We start from the raw sequence: 17,224 nt of genomic DNA, 5'->3' as shown, positions 1-17,224 counted from the left end.
GAGAAAACCATGCGTTAAACAGCTCCATTGTACTATTTCATTATAAATTTATTTTATTTCCAGTGATATATCTATTTGCACTAATACTTAATTTAGAGATATTTCACCCTCTTCCCGATATGTTCTGTCTAAGTCACATAACCGCCGTTTGTTAATACAGCTTCATTTCCTGATAGTAGATAAAACCGCTTATTTTCGCACCTTGCATCCAAGAGCTTCCTGTTTTGGATGAAACGTAATTTTCATCGCGTTGTGTAAAATAGACACCATTTTCTTTGTGTAATGTGCCAATTTGTTTTTGGCATACTGAAAATATATTTAAATATTATATATATAATAAATATTATATAATTATTAAAATTATTTAAATTTAAATATTGTATATTAATATTAAATATTACATATTAATTAAATTATTAAAATATTATATATATATAATAAATATTATATAAAGTGAGTTGTGTTGGTACTCACTTGATAATGTAATTCAGGGAAAAAATACAATAAAAGATAATTGTAATGCAAAAATATTTACAGAATAAGAGGTGAAACTCAAAGTTCTCGGAATTAAGTACAGAATTCCTGATCTAAAAGTTTTTAGAGAAATGCTCTTCTACTGCGCTGTTAGTCCGCATGAAGATCTCATTTACAGGATTTGGACAAAAATATAGCAACACCTCGCAGAATACATGTTTGAACTGAAATGCTTATTCTTAGGAAAGCCGTTGGGGAAGGTGATGTGTTTGCTCACTAACGCAACCTGTACAACACTCTTTCGCTATTGAGATAGTGTTCTGTGCAGTTGTGAGTGCATCATATCGGAGCTAAATGAATTTGAACTTAAACAAATTATTGGAACTCGTATGGTGAGTGCTTCTGTAACCAAGGTAGCAGAAGTGTTTGGTGTTTCAAAAGGCACAGTACCTAAGATTTTTAACTCATACAGGAAAACCGCATCCGAAAATTTGTGTTGAGTGATCATGACAGACGATCACTGAACAGGATTGTGATGAAAAATAAAAGGATAACAGGCGCAAAAGTGACTGCTGAACTGAATGTCGTACTCGCAAACGCTGTCTGTACAAAAACAATCCGAAGGGAGCTCCATAAGCAGGGTATTTTTCATCGAGGGCAATTTTGATGACTGATAAATGGCTCTTGAATTACGTCATTTGGTCGGATGAGTCTTGCTTCACACTATTTTCGACTCTCAGGCGAGTTGCGAGTTCGCGTCTAAGCTAACGCTGTCCCAAGCTTATGATAGAGATTGTTTGCTGCCGAGATTGAAACATGGCGGGGGTTCGTCATGGTTTGAAAAGCCATATCGTGGTATTCCATGGAACTCATCATTATTGTGCGAGGTCACATTACAGCCAAGGATTATGTGACCATTTTGGCTGATGATGTCCATCCCATGGTACAAATTTTGTTCTCCAATGGTGATGCCGTATTCTAAGACGACAGAGCTCCCGTTTACTCAGCTCAAATCATAAAGGCCTAGTTTCCTGAACATGAGGGTGAAATTTCACATTTATCATGGCCACCACAGTCACCAGATATAAATATAATTGAGCCTTTATTTTGGAGAGAAATATGCGTGAGCGCTATCCACCGCCATCATCGTTCACTAAATTTACTTACGCGTTTTATAGGAAGAATAATACAAGATTACCTTGCAAAGCATACAAGATCTCTTTTTATTCATTCCGAGAAAACTGTAAGCTGTTTTGAATGCAGCGGTTTTCCTACATCGTATTAGTTACATCAATATGTTTTTATTTCGGTTTTTCCATATTTTTGTACAATCCCTGTACATAATAAGATCAGAAATGCTGATGCAATCTAAAATAAACTAAACTGATTCTTGAACAGAATGAAAAATTAACAGGCTATATACTGTAGAGTCATTAGGTTACTTTGAAGCAGGAGTACATGAACAATGAGCAATGAACCTCGACCTCTGGAATATACGCCGAGTGTGCCTACCATTACACCACGAAGGCATGCAGAAAGGAGAGAGAAAATATAATACAAAATTACCAATGCGCATTACGGTGAATAGTTTTGGTATCATTATGGTGAACCGTACTTTCGATTGTGGGATCATAGTAGCTAATTCATGTAATTGCAGTGTATTGAGAGTTTTCATTTTGCTGAATAAGTGTTGTTGTTGCTGATCCTAATTGGTTATCCATTAGGCTAGACCAGACCCATGAGTCCACGAGCCACCGATAAATCCAAAACGAAGGTATGCCCTTTTAATAGGTCCTCTTCTAAAAGTCCCAAACAGGTCAGAAGATGTTCAGGAGTGAAATGATCAGTATTATAAACTGCTCAAAACAATTAAAGGATATTGTAAGTTTTATATAAAATAAAGATATAAGCGAACTTTTTTTTTTTTTGCCGAAAATGGAAGAAGAGAATCACAAATGCAAATTTTTCTGATTTTCAAACTGTGGAGTATGCTAATTTTGAGTTCGACGTCAAAAACGTCGCTTCAGCGGCAGCGAATGAAATTTGACTTTCAACTGAATAAAAGACAATGAAGACAAGGATGATCGGCATTCAGTGACTGCTTTGTTTCGATGAGTACGATGTCTCAGGGAAGTCATTTAACCGATTCAGAAGCTTGGAGAGTTGTTGGTAGGTTGGGAGGGGGCCAAACTCAAGTCGAAGCAGCGCAAGCCATTGGAGTGTCACAAAGTGGGATCTCCTGGATATGGAACCGTTTTTTGGAAACTGGAAGTGCAGGCCGAAGACCACGGCAAGGTCGTAGACAGGCAACAACGCCCAATGAAAAGCGTTATTTAGTGTTAACGGCTCGGAGACACCGAAATATGAATGCTACTCTTCTCCAACAACACCTTCGCTCGGCTACTGGCACCACGGTTTCAACTCAGACTGTCCGAAACCGGCTCCATGGTGTAGGTCTGTATGCTCGCTGACCGATGGTATGTGTTAGACTAACATCAAGGCATCGTCGCGACCGCAGGGAGTGGGCAACAGAGCATGTGAACTGTAGGAGAAATGAATGGAGCAATAGCCAGCGTGTTCTCCAGACATGAATCCAATAGAGCACGTTTGGGACGCTCTAGGAAGACGAGTTGCTGGCCACCAACCACCCCCCAAAAACTCTCTAAGAACTGGAAAGAGCTGTTCTGGAAAAGTGGGACAGAATACCCCAACTCGTGATTAATAGCCTCATTGACTCCATGCCTCAAAGGTGTTCAACAAGGTGTTCATGTTCTCAAAGGTGCTGGCCGTCCGTGGAAACCATACCCCCTACTGAAAATGATTTCCTTTGAAGAAAACACCTTTTCTTATTCATTTTTCTCATATGCACAAATTGTATTTTTTTCCTTTTGTACACAGATGCGCAATAAAATGCATTTTTTTCTGCCAAACATGTGTAATTTATTCTCATATAACCTACTACGTCTGTCGACCATGTATCAATCAGCTAAAAAGTTTCCCAGCCACAAGATCCACCTAAAACCGCAATATCCTTTAGTTGTTTTTAGCAGTGTATTTCTTACATACGAGTTAGATCTTATTTTCCCGGTCAGATTTAAGGCATTTCAGATGTCTACTTAGGAGCCTCGTCATAGTACTATGGTGAGCATGATTAGCCCTAAAAGGAATAGCCCTTCCCCGCTGCCTGCCAAAATAACACTCCTGAGCCGGAGAAGAATGCCAGGAAAAGGCAACAATAGATATTAATCTCTAGCAGATCTCCAGAAGGTCACGGTGCCAGCGGTCAGAGTCATTGAAGTACCTTCCTTAGCTAGGGAATCAGACATTTCATTACCACTGAGGCCAGTATGTGAAGGGATCCATTGCAGATGTACATCATGATGGGAAGAGAGTTTTTGCAGTAAAGCCAAAGCAAAGAGTGAAATCCTATCACCAATACGAGGCCAGTTTTGAAAATGCTGGGCAGAACTGCGACTGCCTGTCAAACTCCAGATATCTTTGCAGGTAGTGCAAGCGTATTCAGCTAGAAGCTCAGAATGAAGACCAGAACAGTGATCAGGATTTTTAGTTTTCAGGCTCTTGTTTTGCCTACTGAATAAGTTATACGCTTTGGTGAGAATGCGATCCGGAAGTGTTCTGACTTTTAGTTCGGGATGTATCTGGGAATTTCTTTCCAGAAAGTGTTAAGTACAATACAGAATATTTTATTTTTGAAAACGTTTAATTTTTAGCGAAACGTTTTCCCCGTAGCCGCCCATGTAGGAAATCTATTTAAAAGTACTGCGCGAATTTTAGTTCTTTGAGATTTAAGAATTGTTGATGATTACTTCCAAGAACTTAGAACAGTTCACAGGAAGAATAGTTTACAAGAAGAATAGTTCACAGGAGTTTTTCACAGGAAGAATATCATTATCAATGACAATGGTCGTAATAAATGTGACATTCTTCCTGTATCTTCGATAGAAAAGAACACAACATTTACTGGTATTTAAATGCAATTCCCATAGTTAACACCAGAGTGCAACAATGTTCATATACAGCTGAAGATTATGGATGGCAGATTGTGGGTTCATTGACCTTGCTAATACTGAGGTGTATTTTAAGATTTGAGCTGAGAGTGGAGTCAAAATGTCATTAATAAAAATGTTAAACAACGTAAAACTAGATCCAGCGGAACGCTCGAATTCATGGCATGCTTAGAAAGAAGGGTTTCTGCACATTTTATTTGGTACATTATTTTAAGGAGGAATTTATAAGTTTAATAAAGCTGCATTCTGCTAATTCCTGAATAAGACCCTTATGCCATAATTTGTCGAAAGCTTTCTAGAGATCGAGAAAGCAGGCTACAATAAAGTCATTTTTTAAGAAAGAGACGAAACTGGATAAGTTAACAGCAAATAGTTTCAACAAATTCAACATTAACAACAGTTTCAAGATGCATTTAAATAGATTTCTCAATAATAAGTTTCTCAATAAAAGTCCAAACTGTAGAATTTTTCCAGCTGTCATCGTTCACGAAGCGGCTGAAATGTTATTCGGAAAGAATACAAGAATCCATTCATCGGCTTTTTACGAAACTAAATCAGATCGCTTCGGAATTACACTCTTTTGACACAATGGTAAGTGAAGAATTTTAAATGCCGAAAATTTTTAAATGGTTGCTAATAACTTGGTAAAATATTTAGCCTTTTGAACAGAAGTAAGTAAGATTTATAAATACAGTTATTAACAGTGGCCTTTAAGGATAAATCTTCTAATATTTCAATAGAATATAAGAAAAAGGGAGTAGATGTAATTACCACCAGTGTGAAAACTACGTAGGATGAATGAAACATATACGCCAATACCCACTGAGAACAAATAAAATAGAATAATTAGAATAGAATAAAAATAAAACAGAAAGAAGTAGAAAATAGGACTAGAAAAAGATTTTAAACAAGTGCGATTCATTTTCTATTTAGTCGTGCAATGTATTTCTCTATTTCAATGGGTTTATTTTAATAGCTATTTAATAGCTAATGGAAATAAACCGGTAAGTTTTAATTGTTAACAGTCTGGCAAAGGAAGTTATGATTTAAATGAAAGAGAAAAAGGGAAGACAGAATTAATAATATTGAAAAATGATTGAAAAAAGAAATAGGAAGAATATTTTGACAACCTTTCGCTGAAGGCATCTTGAAATAATTCCGGAATAAAAATTTCGCTTACCTGTTTTAAGTAACAGTCTGTTTAAAGTAACAGCCGACGTATTGTCCCAGGGTAAGTGTGAAAAAAATTATCTGTCTGCGAATACAATAACCTTCTATCGAATATCTCTTTGCGTTACTGATTAGTGTTATCGGAAAAATTACAAGGTCTTAGTTTATGTGATATGAACGCGAAATGGTGACAGACCTGAGATAGAAGTCTAGAATACGTCAAACATTTAGAATAACATGTTAAATATATTCAACAAGCTTCTGGGAATACAGCATTATTTTTCAGGACGTTCTGTGCCAGTCTTCATTCTGAAATAAACAACATTGACACAACGAACAAAACAGCGATTATGGGAAGTACTTAATTTCGTCAAGAAAATACCAAAACCAGGATCTCGTTCTTCTTTGTTTCTTACAAGTTTAGTTGATTATGGCAAACAATGGTTTTGGTTTACTTTGACTAATTTGATTGTGTCAAACTCCTCGAGGGCTAACTGCCAAAAGGGGAATGGATGCTTTCACAGAGGAGTTTCAAAGGGAAACAACTGGTTCATACACATATGACAAACAATGATTATATCAATTAGAATATTTCTTGTATGTTGTCATTCTTGCGGAAGGGTATAGGAACCCCTAATCATTTGAGGTCCAGTGATTTTTCATTTAATCATACAACACCAGACAGAATTTCTCTTGAAATATTTTTAAACACTGCAGTAGAATCCTGGTTGCCCAATGTTCGGCATTACAACCAATGAAATTTTAAATGCATGCTGCAAACATTTTTAACATTCTCAAAAGTACTGCCGTAAATGCTACATCCAAATGGAAAGAAAATTCCTGCAAAATATTTCATACAAAACCGTCTAAATGCCACTTAAGCAGAATTTTTGCATATTGAACAGCAGACAGACAATCACCCCCTCCCCCCGAAATCTTGATGATGAGGCGACTATGGAAACATTGTTGTAATCAAGGAATCTTTACTATACAACAAAAACTCTAAAGCAGTAGTTCTTAATATTGTTTCCGCATTTGTGCCTTTTGGCTAGGGGTTACATTGTCATGGAGTTTCAAATATTTTTTACTCAAGTAGTACACTCAATTATAGATAAAACTGAAAACGTAGAGTAATTCATAATTCCTTCCAGGGTTTCAAAAATTTTAAGTATAAAATTCATAACAAATATGAAAAAAAAAAAAGGTGCATATCAGAGCATTACGTATCTCTTCGAATTTGGTTTGAATTTGGTTTTAACAGGTTTTCCTTCGTGACGCAATAGATTTCAAGTCTTAGCTGACGGTCGACTTGTTAGCCGACTTACTCGTTATACATTCCATTGTATTATTTCAAACAGGTATTTTTTTAATTGTTACATTAAGCACGAATTTTCTTCCTGTAGGTGCTTCTGTTTGACATTTCATACAAAATCTTCATTACAATGTTAAAACGAGCTCGTATTAGTGAATTTCAAGATGCATTTAAGTTTTGTGCTCACCAGCGAATGCCATACTTCCATTACGCTGCCAGCTAGCGAATAAATATTTATTTAAATTATAAGGCCTAATGTCCGTGCAAATGTGATCCACTGGAACCATGAATAGCTGTCTTAGAGCAGGAACATCAGACTCGCCTCCCTACGAGCCGTATGCGGCCTTTGATTAAATTTTCTGTACCCTTCCCGAGAATATAACAAAAAACATATATTTATATTATATTAATAAAACCTGGAATTCCACCAAATATCTAGGTATATACACAACATCAGGTGCTAAACAGGACTCCTGAGATTGTGTCTTTACAAAATTGTTTTCAGGTGGAATTAACTCATCATGTGGGACTCATTTTTAAAGCAAAAAATTTAGTGAAGTAGACCTCTTAGAATTTTACAAATACTTGAGTGGTTCCCAGAAAGTTTCAGATTTGGAACGTACCAGTCGAATAGCTTTTCTCACTTATGAAAAGAAAGAAATCCTTAACGAGATCAAGACTAAAGACATTTATCTCTTATGAAATATGTTAGTGTGAATAGCCTCTCTCCAGACATCCAGGTCTGGATGTTTTCCTGCTTATTGCAGGAAAACAGTTGTCAGATGTCGTGAAGGACACAATATGTATCCATATAACTATACGGACTTCCTTATGTTCCTTCTTTAGGTAAGATTTTATATATTCACTCACGTTTTCAATCATTAAATGATTAAATATGAAAATGACTTTACGTTTCACGAAGTCCGCACTATAATTATTAATTATGTGTTAATGTACTGTAATATTATATAAAGTTCCTGCCTAATACAATGAAATATGTCTAAAATCCGCGTTTTATTCTTCCATTTTTAAATTGGGATAAAACAAAATTAAATAACTAATCTATACATATACTAATTAAAAGTGGAAGTCCAGATAACAAGAAAACAATATAGGTTAGGTGCTTTGAACGCGTTGACAAAACAAAAGAATGTGCTAAAACCATCTATCGACAAAATCCGTAATCACTTACTTGCCAACCCAATAATAATCATAAATAGCAAGGATACAGCTTTTATATTTTAAAATCACATAAGATATGCTAAATGGAAAATTTAAGTACAATCAAAAACAACAAATCATTACAATAGTGAATTTAAGTCACTTTAATGATCTGCAGCAAATATCTAATCTAGCTTTACATGTGTGAATAATTTACGTGAATACTTGTGTATCGATTCTAGAGCATAATTCACTTGTGTATTAAAAGCCAAGCTCATTTATTTTGACATTAACTTCACTCCTGAACGAATAAATTTAGTTAATGGAAATACTATGTCTAGAGACGAAAAAGGAAATTGCTTGCTGAAGTACTAAAATGAAGAAATACAGATTAAGATCAATGAAATTTATTTATCTATAAAAAGTTAACTAACTGACAATATGCATGAAGTGAACTTTAAAGGTGCTGAATGTCATATTGTTAAGAATGACAATGTAAACGCCTTAGATTACATCAGAGATACGCCTTAGATTACATGTTTATATTGTTACTCTTACGGGTTCGTAATGGGTTGAATGAAAACAGAAGCGATGACAGCTTGATGAAATTCATTTTCCCCCAAAACTATAAAAACTCGGTAGTTACTATTCCAAACTACTAAGAACGTTAAACACAATGCAAAGCGCATCTAAGAATGAAGCTCGCACAGAGATCTCTAACTCAACTGAAAACTAAAGCTCTCTTCCATCTTATATAGTTTTCTTCTTTCAGCCGAGAAATTTCCAGTACTTTCGATTCCTCGGAACTCCTGGAAGGCATACACAGTAATAATTACATAGGACCGAATACAGCCATAGTTACATATGAATCAAACTAGTTACAGATACATAAAGGTCGAATTAAAATGTCACCAAATGATCGCCAGTGATTTTTCGTCAAATTTATTCGCCAAAGCTTTCGCCAGCTTTTGGCGAGATAGCCATTTATTTACCTTGGCGTTAAATGGATTCACGCCTGCATTCTTTCATGTTGTGGTGATTCGTAACAATCTCGGTGCTATGATGATTCGTGCTTTCATGTTATGGTTATTCTCTTATGTTATGGTTCAACATGAAAGAATGCGAATGGCGCTTCGCACTCTTTCATGTTGCATTAAATTCAGCAGATATTTTAAGGATGTGTCAAGAAACAATGCTTGAAGATATGAATACTGCTGCGGGTTCCAGACTTGCGAGAATTACTTTGCAACCAAAGCATGCAGAGAAAAATTTTCCAGAAAGTGAAATTCGCGTCTGATCTTTGGGAACCAATGCAAACTGTAACTCCAGTTTTGTATTAATAGTAATTTACGATTTTAGCAGATACACACACTGATTTTTTTTAACAGTAATTGGTAATGTTAGCACATAACTACAGCTAACTTTCTGAAGCTTAAAGAAGAAAGTTAAGAACATGTCGGAAAAGTTATCAAACAAGTGTTAACACAGTTTGAAAAAGGACCAAAACTACAGAAGTCTGGTCGAGGAGTGAAACATGTAAAGAGTTCTAAAAGAAATTCTAATTCAAAAGAATTCTTATAAAAAATCTAAAGAAAAATGGTATAATATACGAGAAAACTGCGCCTTATTTTCTTTAATGAAACAGAATCACTGAAAGAAAGAATTATACATTAAATTAGATGATTAGATAAATGCTGAAGGGCGCTAATCTTCCAAGCAATTATTAGATTGAAGGTGTTATGACAGCAAACTACCTGAAAAATAGTTTGACGACTAAAGAACTTCTTAAGACACTTCTTATGAGAAATGGCACAAGAAGAAACCGGCATTAGTATATCTACAAGCATTTGGTACTGCGGTATATGTACGTATGCTAAAGAAGAGGAAGCAAAAACTGGATGACGCTTCCAGTAAATGTATCATGGGTAGATATGAAGAACGAATAAAGAGCCATCGTTTACTAGATACAGATACCGATACTATATCAGTAGGGGCTTGATCTTTATAGCGAAAGATCCCCATCGTGAGGGCAAGCAAAAGAATGTAATTTGTGACTGCGTTTAAGATAATTCAGTATAGGAAGTTATTTCTCAAAATTCAGAACTAAGACCATGTATCTTAAAAATACAACATCTCTTCATTCACAGAACAGAGTATGTGCCGTACCCCACCTCATATCACGAAGCTCGTTGGGGTGCGAATGAGGAAAAAAAAGAAAAGAAGTCACGAGAGAAAAGATTAATGTTTTAAAGACGAATGGTACGTGGTTTTTGCAAGATTCTCCTGAAAGTAAAACCATTACAGGTTGGAAATCCATTTTGAAAGACCACAGGAAAAAGTGAAAGAAATACTTCCCACAACGAAACTAGACTGGATGTTCAAGGATACCAGCAGAAATATGAACATGATTATAATGAGCTATTTGCTCCTGTATTCAAGTCAGTTACTTCGAGAATACTTCTTACTACAGCAGGAAGCTGAAAAGTGCCATTGCGAGATTATGATATCCGATCAGCATATTTAAGTGGAGATTTTAGCACGTAATATATATATATGAAGCAAATATCTGGACTCCAAGGAGGTGAAAGAAAGCTTGTAAAGAATTTATATATACTAGAGCAAATCAAGTTTTCCTAGGTAAAGATTTCAAAGACACAAAAATTACTTTTATATAATCAGACAGAATAAAAAAGGATTTATCTGCATGACTGTTCATGATATTGTTATTGAAGCAAGCAAAAATTTACTTTGACATTCTGAAAATGAAATTAATGAAGAATTCAAAATGAAGAATTTAAGACAGCTTCATGGTTATTTTGAATATAATAACATAGATTTTGAAGTAAAGTTTATGAAATCTACAAAGACCAGTCAGGCTACATTTCGAAAAAAATTGAGGCAGTATCATATGAATGATTTAAAACATCAACATTTCCTAGTAATTCAGGATATTATAAGCAAATGAAAAATTCTAAGGCTTTCAATAAATATAAAAGTGCAATACGATCGTTTCGCCTACCTAGCATTCAACACTTGACCAGATATAACAAATTCTGTTGCACTTAATCAGAAAGATGTTAAAATATATTAAAGCTGACTACATCGAAGTCAAAAAACTCTCTTTAGCTATTTGAAGTTAACTAAAGATTTAGAAATTACGCCTAGGAAATGCAAAATAAAACAACTCCCTGTTATGCTACTGCGGATGCAGACTGGGATGCAGAAATACCCTGCTGACAGGAAATCTAATAAAAGTTTATGGCTTTGCATATCGAGGCAGAATGTTTATATGTAACTGCAGAACGTAATCGTGCGTGACTTTGTCATCGACTCAAGCGGACTTTATAGCTCTAGCAGAAGGTTGAAAAGAAAGCATATCACGTAGCATAATAGGAATTAAGTTGTTAAAAAAATGGTAGGTTTGTCAACGCAAACAATGTCTCTAAATTCAAATACAGTATATCACTACAAAAATTCAGTGACAAGTTTTGCGATAAACATAAAAATAAATCAGTTTTTAATTAACTATCGTGCGACCTTAGTTAAGAGATTCTATTCCAGATCTGCCACCAGAAATTTAATATGCACTGAAATTTTTGCTTTAATTACATAAAAGAAATGGCATTGATAAATTTGAAGAACCTACTCATGTGGGGACCACGTTTCTAAAACGACCACTACTGAAAGTGAAAAATATTTCTGAAAACACTGCTAAATTTCAATAGTGAAGACCAAAATCGTCTAGGAACACGCGTTTTAAAATAGATGTTTCTTTTTTACATGGATAGAACACAAAATTACTGCGGATAATATTGTACAAATGTACGTATATATCTCGCATAACTAAGAAATGATCAGCCGTAGAATGTTGAAATTTTGTGTATGAAATTGCTATAGCATCTAGTTGGGCCCCTTTCCCATTTTCGTTGCAATCGGCAGCACCAAACGTATATTATACTCTTACCTGGCTAGGTGAGCTCAGTTTTGTTATTCTTATATATTGATAACTTGCGCACTTTTTCCTTTAAAAGTGATTGAATTACGTGTTTCTTATCTTTCGGTTAAGGTTTTTATCCCTTTAGTTATATGTAGGCAATGGTTATAGAATTATCAACAATTGAAAACTGCAAGTGGCGCTAGGCCTAACGTGGCAGCTATTTGTTTACATTTGAAACTAGCATTGTGAATTAAATCAATTGGTGCAACAACCTCAGTGTCTTTTTGCCCAGTGGGACCGCAAGTTGACTTTAGATTTTTGCGCACTGGAATTCTGCTCGTTGACCAAATTTCTTGTTTTGGCCTAAAAACAGTGATTTTAATTGCAAAAATTGTTTTTGTAACTGTTTTTTACAGTAACTAATGATTAGGTTTTTGTGTATTTTAGAATTTTAACAAAAATGTTTTGAGTTTTTATGTATTTTGCCTTGTCGCGAAGGAAGAACTGAATGAGAAATATATCTCTAATGAAATTGGAGGCAATAAGTTTAAATGAGGTATAGCAAAAATACGTATAATTTAATACACTGCACAAGGAAGTCATCTGGTGTCCACATCAGATTTTTCTTTAAAATTCTGCATAAGCTATTCATTTTATCTTTCAAATTATAACAGCAAATTAGAATAAATAAACTGAGATTGAAAAACAATGCACATTCTTCTTAATACAAACCTTTTTATGCATGTTTAGAACAATTTCAATGCAAAAAATTAAAAAAAAAAAAAAAAAAAAAACTAATTTATTTCAAATATTTGGCAATCAATAATAGTTTGGAACCTAAATTATCAGCTAGTGTAATTAAACGCAGTCAAATTTTAAAATGACATATGCAAACTGTTTTGAATTAAAAGTTACCCTTATGCTCTATTCAAAGCAAAATATTCTTATTGTACAGTTTCAGAACATTGTAAGAAACATAATATTTTACTTTTTAGTACAAAATAAGTGATACAGAAATCCTTTCCGAGGGCGGATTTACGAAACACGATTTCGTATATACACGTTAACTTAATATAACTTTCGTATATACACGTTAAATATTAAATAATAACTTTCGTATATACACGTTAAATATTGTAAATTTAATAGTTTCTTTTTAAACTATTCAGCTTTAGTATTTCCTTCATTACATTGTTCAGTGTTCATTTAATATTGAATGCTTGATGATATCAGTCTGGCCAGAAGTTATCAACAATTTTAAAAGATTTTCATCAACTGAAAATGAAGGCAAAGTAATTGTACAAATTGTAAAAGAAGAAGTCAAGGAATTAATCGAGAATTGACGAATGAAGGATTGGATGATTTCGTAACACCATAGAACAGAGGAAGCAGCGATAATGAAGCAGATAAAACACTTACAAGAAGTTAAACGAACCGTCTGAGTTGGCAATAGAGATTGAATCAAATGAAGAAAGAGGAGAATACTTTATGAGAGGTACTGAAAAACTCCTTACACTCCTTTCCGCGAAACTTTTAAAGAGTTGCGTCAGTCCCTTTCTCAAACGAAAATCACAAACTTTCTAAACAAATAATTATATCATATACTTATTTTAAGTAGCAATAAAAATCCTTTCAATTAAAATTTTTTTCTCCTTTTAATTACAACAATATTTATATTTGCTTAAATTACACGCAGTTTCTTACTCTGGATAATACCTACCACTTTTTTCCCATACAAAATTAACTTCCCGGAACGCGATTTCGTCGTAAGCGCAGTATATTAATGAAGAAATCTTGGAGTCCGGCAAGGTTTTACTGTACTCAGAATTCAGTGAAAAATAACCAATCATTGATTTTATTTGAGAAAAATGCTACAAAGACTATTGAAACTAGATACGTTATTTTATAATTAATTCAAATGCGAGTCTATTGTCTCAAAAGAAAATTCTCTGACACAAAGAGAATTTCAATGCCTTTCAGCTATTATGTCAGAAATAAACAAAGAGTTACTTCTCTGAAAAACAGTGAAAAAAAAAACTTTCACCACCTATTGTTTAGACGTGCAGTTTGATATAAAAGATGCTGTAAATAATTTTATTGAACATAAAGCAGGCGCGGGGTATCTGCTTAGCGGAAGAGATGTTCTTGTAGAGGATGTTCTAACATAGCGTGGTTTAACCCGCGGCCCTCTTATTCATTTTGTTGGCCCTTACCCTTCTTACTGGGAAAAAAAAATGTTAGTTAAACATTTGGAAAAACAAAAGACCCGTCTTACTGCTTTAAATAATAAATATTAAATATAAATAATTACATTAAATATAATAATTACATTAAATATAATAATTAAATAATAAAAATTATACGGCTGAGACAATGAAAAATGTTGTAAATTTTGTAAATTTAATAATTGGAGGCAAAGCCCAAAGACAGAGAGCATTTATTGCATTTGCGGACAATTCGGATGCTGAGTATGGTGACATATCGTTGTATTGTCAAGTGCGCTTGCTAAGTGCTGGAAATTATCAGCAACAGTTTTTTGGGTTGAGGAATGAAATTCTTGCTTTCCTCAAAAAAGAAAACATTGGGTACGAGTAGAAAGAAAAATTGGAAGAAATCCAGTTTTTAAATAATCTTGCTTTTCTGACAGATTTAACATCCCATCTAAATACTGTAAAACTACAAGGCAGGAAACAAAATATATCCCAGTTTTATGGACAAATTGAAGGCTTTCGCATAAGAATTAATACCATGCAAATTGCACTGAAGACAAATAATACGGCACACTTCCCATTTTGCCAGCAGCTGAAAGAAGAAAATGACACAAATTTTAGTATGTTTCAGGAAATAATTACTGATATCAAGTAAGAGTTCCAGGATTTTGACTCACCCCAAGAAACTTTCATTGTTAAACAACCCCATGGAGATTGAAGTGAGGTGCCTTGTGACCCTCAAATGGAAATTTGGGATCTTCAGGCTTATTCATTCTAGCTGACTAAAAAAAGTATGATGTCACTGAACATTTCTGGAAACAGTTTTCTAAAAAACATTTTCTCAAACTGTATAAATGCTCTTTTCAAATGTTGTCGATGCTTGGCAGTACATATGTGTGTGTAAAAGTGCTTTTTCTGCTCTCAAACAAATTAAATCAAAAACGAGAAATAGCATTGAAAGTGCTTTACTGGAATCGAGCCTGAGACTTTGCCTTCCTGAAATTATAGTGGGCATTGATAAACTTGTATCAAAAAAGCAGTGGCAATCATCACATTCATTTCTAGACTGTAAAATAAAGTGATGTATTAAACTACTGATTTATATGTAATTCATTTTCTTTCATTAATATCTCTGGCCTTCACTCTTCTACACTAACGTTTTATTGACCCTCGGGTAACTAAAGGTTGGACCACACTGATTAAACAGATACTGGCTCTTGTATGTTATATTACACGACGGGAAAAAACACGAAAACATCTCTGCAGTCAGTTATTCGCCACGATTTAAACCCATGTTGAGCTGCTGTGTTCAGGGGTTTTATTCAATCGAACAGTAGTGTTTTTTACAATTTTTTTTCTTATTTTATTAAAATCATTTAGCACAGACGAATGAAAAAACTTTATCACTTTTTAATGAATCTTATATTACCTAAATAATGCACTATAGAAAAGATAAAACTGTCATTACAAAAAGTTATACAAAAATGTCTACAAAAGAAAGAAAAAAGAGAGAAACGTTCCAGATAGTTGGCTTCAGGAGTGTAAAAGATTTATGGTGTTTTTCGATTCCACAGTTAATGGGGCGTGAATATTAAATAAAATTAAAACTGAAAAAAAAATCAACTTTTCGTATTATCAAAATAATATTAAAAACTTTCGATCTGTTAATTCACAAAATTTCCAGGTGCCATCACGATAAATTACCAATCATGTATTTAATCTACCACTAGTATTTTGAGAAAATAAAAGAAGTATTATGCCCGCCATATCTCTGAATGATTCATTATTCCTTTCGATGTGAGAAATACGGCGTTTTTATGCGCAGACCCTGAAATACGGAATAAACTGCGCAAAGCAGTGGAAGAAAGAAAAATTCTATTGCTAACTTTCAGAAATACCCACTTAAAAATTAAGATGTAGACAAGAGAAAGGCAATCAGATGGACAGCTTAGGAATGACTTAATTTAGTACGTTAATTACAATGAGAAAATTCATTTTTGAAGCTGTGCAAACAGCCACTGTGAATACTATCGGATTTATAATGTTAATATTGTGTAATTAATAAAAGATCGTATCTAACGTATATAAATAACCTCAATTGTATACTTTCGTTACATATTTTTTTATATTTACTGTATTATTTCATTATTATTTATATATTTAATTGTTATCATTTTATTAACTTTTTAAGAGAATTCCTGAAGGTTTTATTTTTGCACGTAAGCGCTGATAAAGATCACGAATGTATATAAACATAATGCTGCGTATGTTTTAATCCGCACCAAACATAGAAGGGGAAATGCCGATAGATACAATGATGAAAACAACATTGTCAGCGTATGATTGACGCTTCTGTGAAATCAAAAGATTTTTTAAAAAACTTTTTTTTTCTTTTTAAAAAATTAGATACGAATTTTCTTAGTAGCTCTTAGTAGTTTTTCTTAGTAGTTTCTTAGTAGTGGATCATTAGAATTTAGAATATTGTGGCAGGGATACCGGAAATGAAATTTTGTTTTACTGACCGAGACAACAAATGTCTCAGATTTTGTTTTTGCCTTATTAGCTGAAAGGTCAATTTATAAATAATTGCTCTATACTCATATGAATCACTGAGATTTTTCCGATTTGAATAGACGTTTTTCATTTGACTGCACTGTGTACGCTTGACTGACGTAAGAAACAGCAAAATGTGCATTTGACTTGAATAACATTCTTTCTAAGAAAACGGAAAGTAGCAACAAAAATCCCCTCCTTTTTTAAAAGTTAAGTTTTAGATGTAGATTGAATGGTATATATTATACTGATATAGATGTAGGTTATGAATGATGATATAGATGTAGAGATTATGGATTATATTTGTGATATTTCTAATAAATTTTCTTTTAAATTATATTAGGCAATTTTACTGGTTTAAAAGAATAAATTGTCATGA

General features: G+C 33.8%; 1 protein-coding gene across 2 annotated transcripts in view; it reads right to left on the bottom strand.

The window, feature by feature from the left end:
• Window positions 1-17,224, bottom strand: part of LOC118180900 (high affinity copper uptake protein 1-like) — a 122,595-nt gene that overhangs the window by 20,229 nt on the left and 85,142 nt on the right. Inside the window, exon 1 of one of the 2 annotated variants that reach the window (XM_035349974.2) lies at window positions 5,683-5,783. The exons of the other annotated variant lie outside the window; for it this stretch is intronic. The gene's annotated coding sequence lies outside the window, so the exon portion shown is untranslated. Of the gene's footprint in view, window positions 1-5,682; window positions 5,784-17,224 lie in introns of those variants that run through there. 2 annotated transcript variants of the gene reach the window in all.

Source organism: Stegodyphus dumicola, chromosome 1 (assembly GCF_044657685.1).
Source record: "Stegodyphus dumicola isolate Sdum_Otavi_A_Nest chromosome 1, ASM4465768v1".
Lineage (NCBI taxonomy): Eukaryota > Metazoa > Arthropoda > Arachnida > Araneae > Eresidae > Stegodyphus > Stegodyphus dumicola.
Note: the sequence above shows the minus strand (reverse complement) of the source record. Positions and strands in the feature narration are given on the sequence as shown.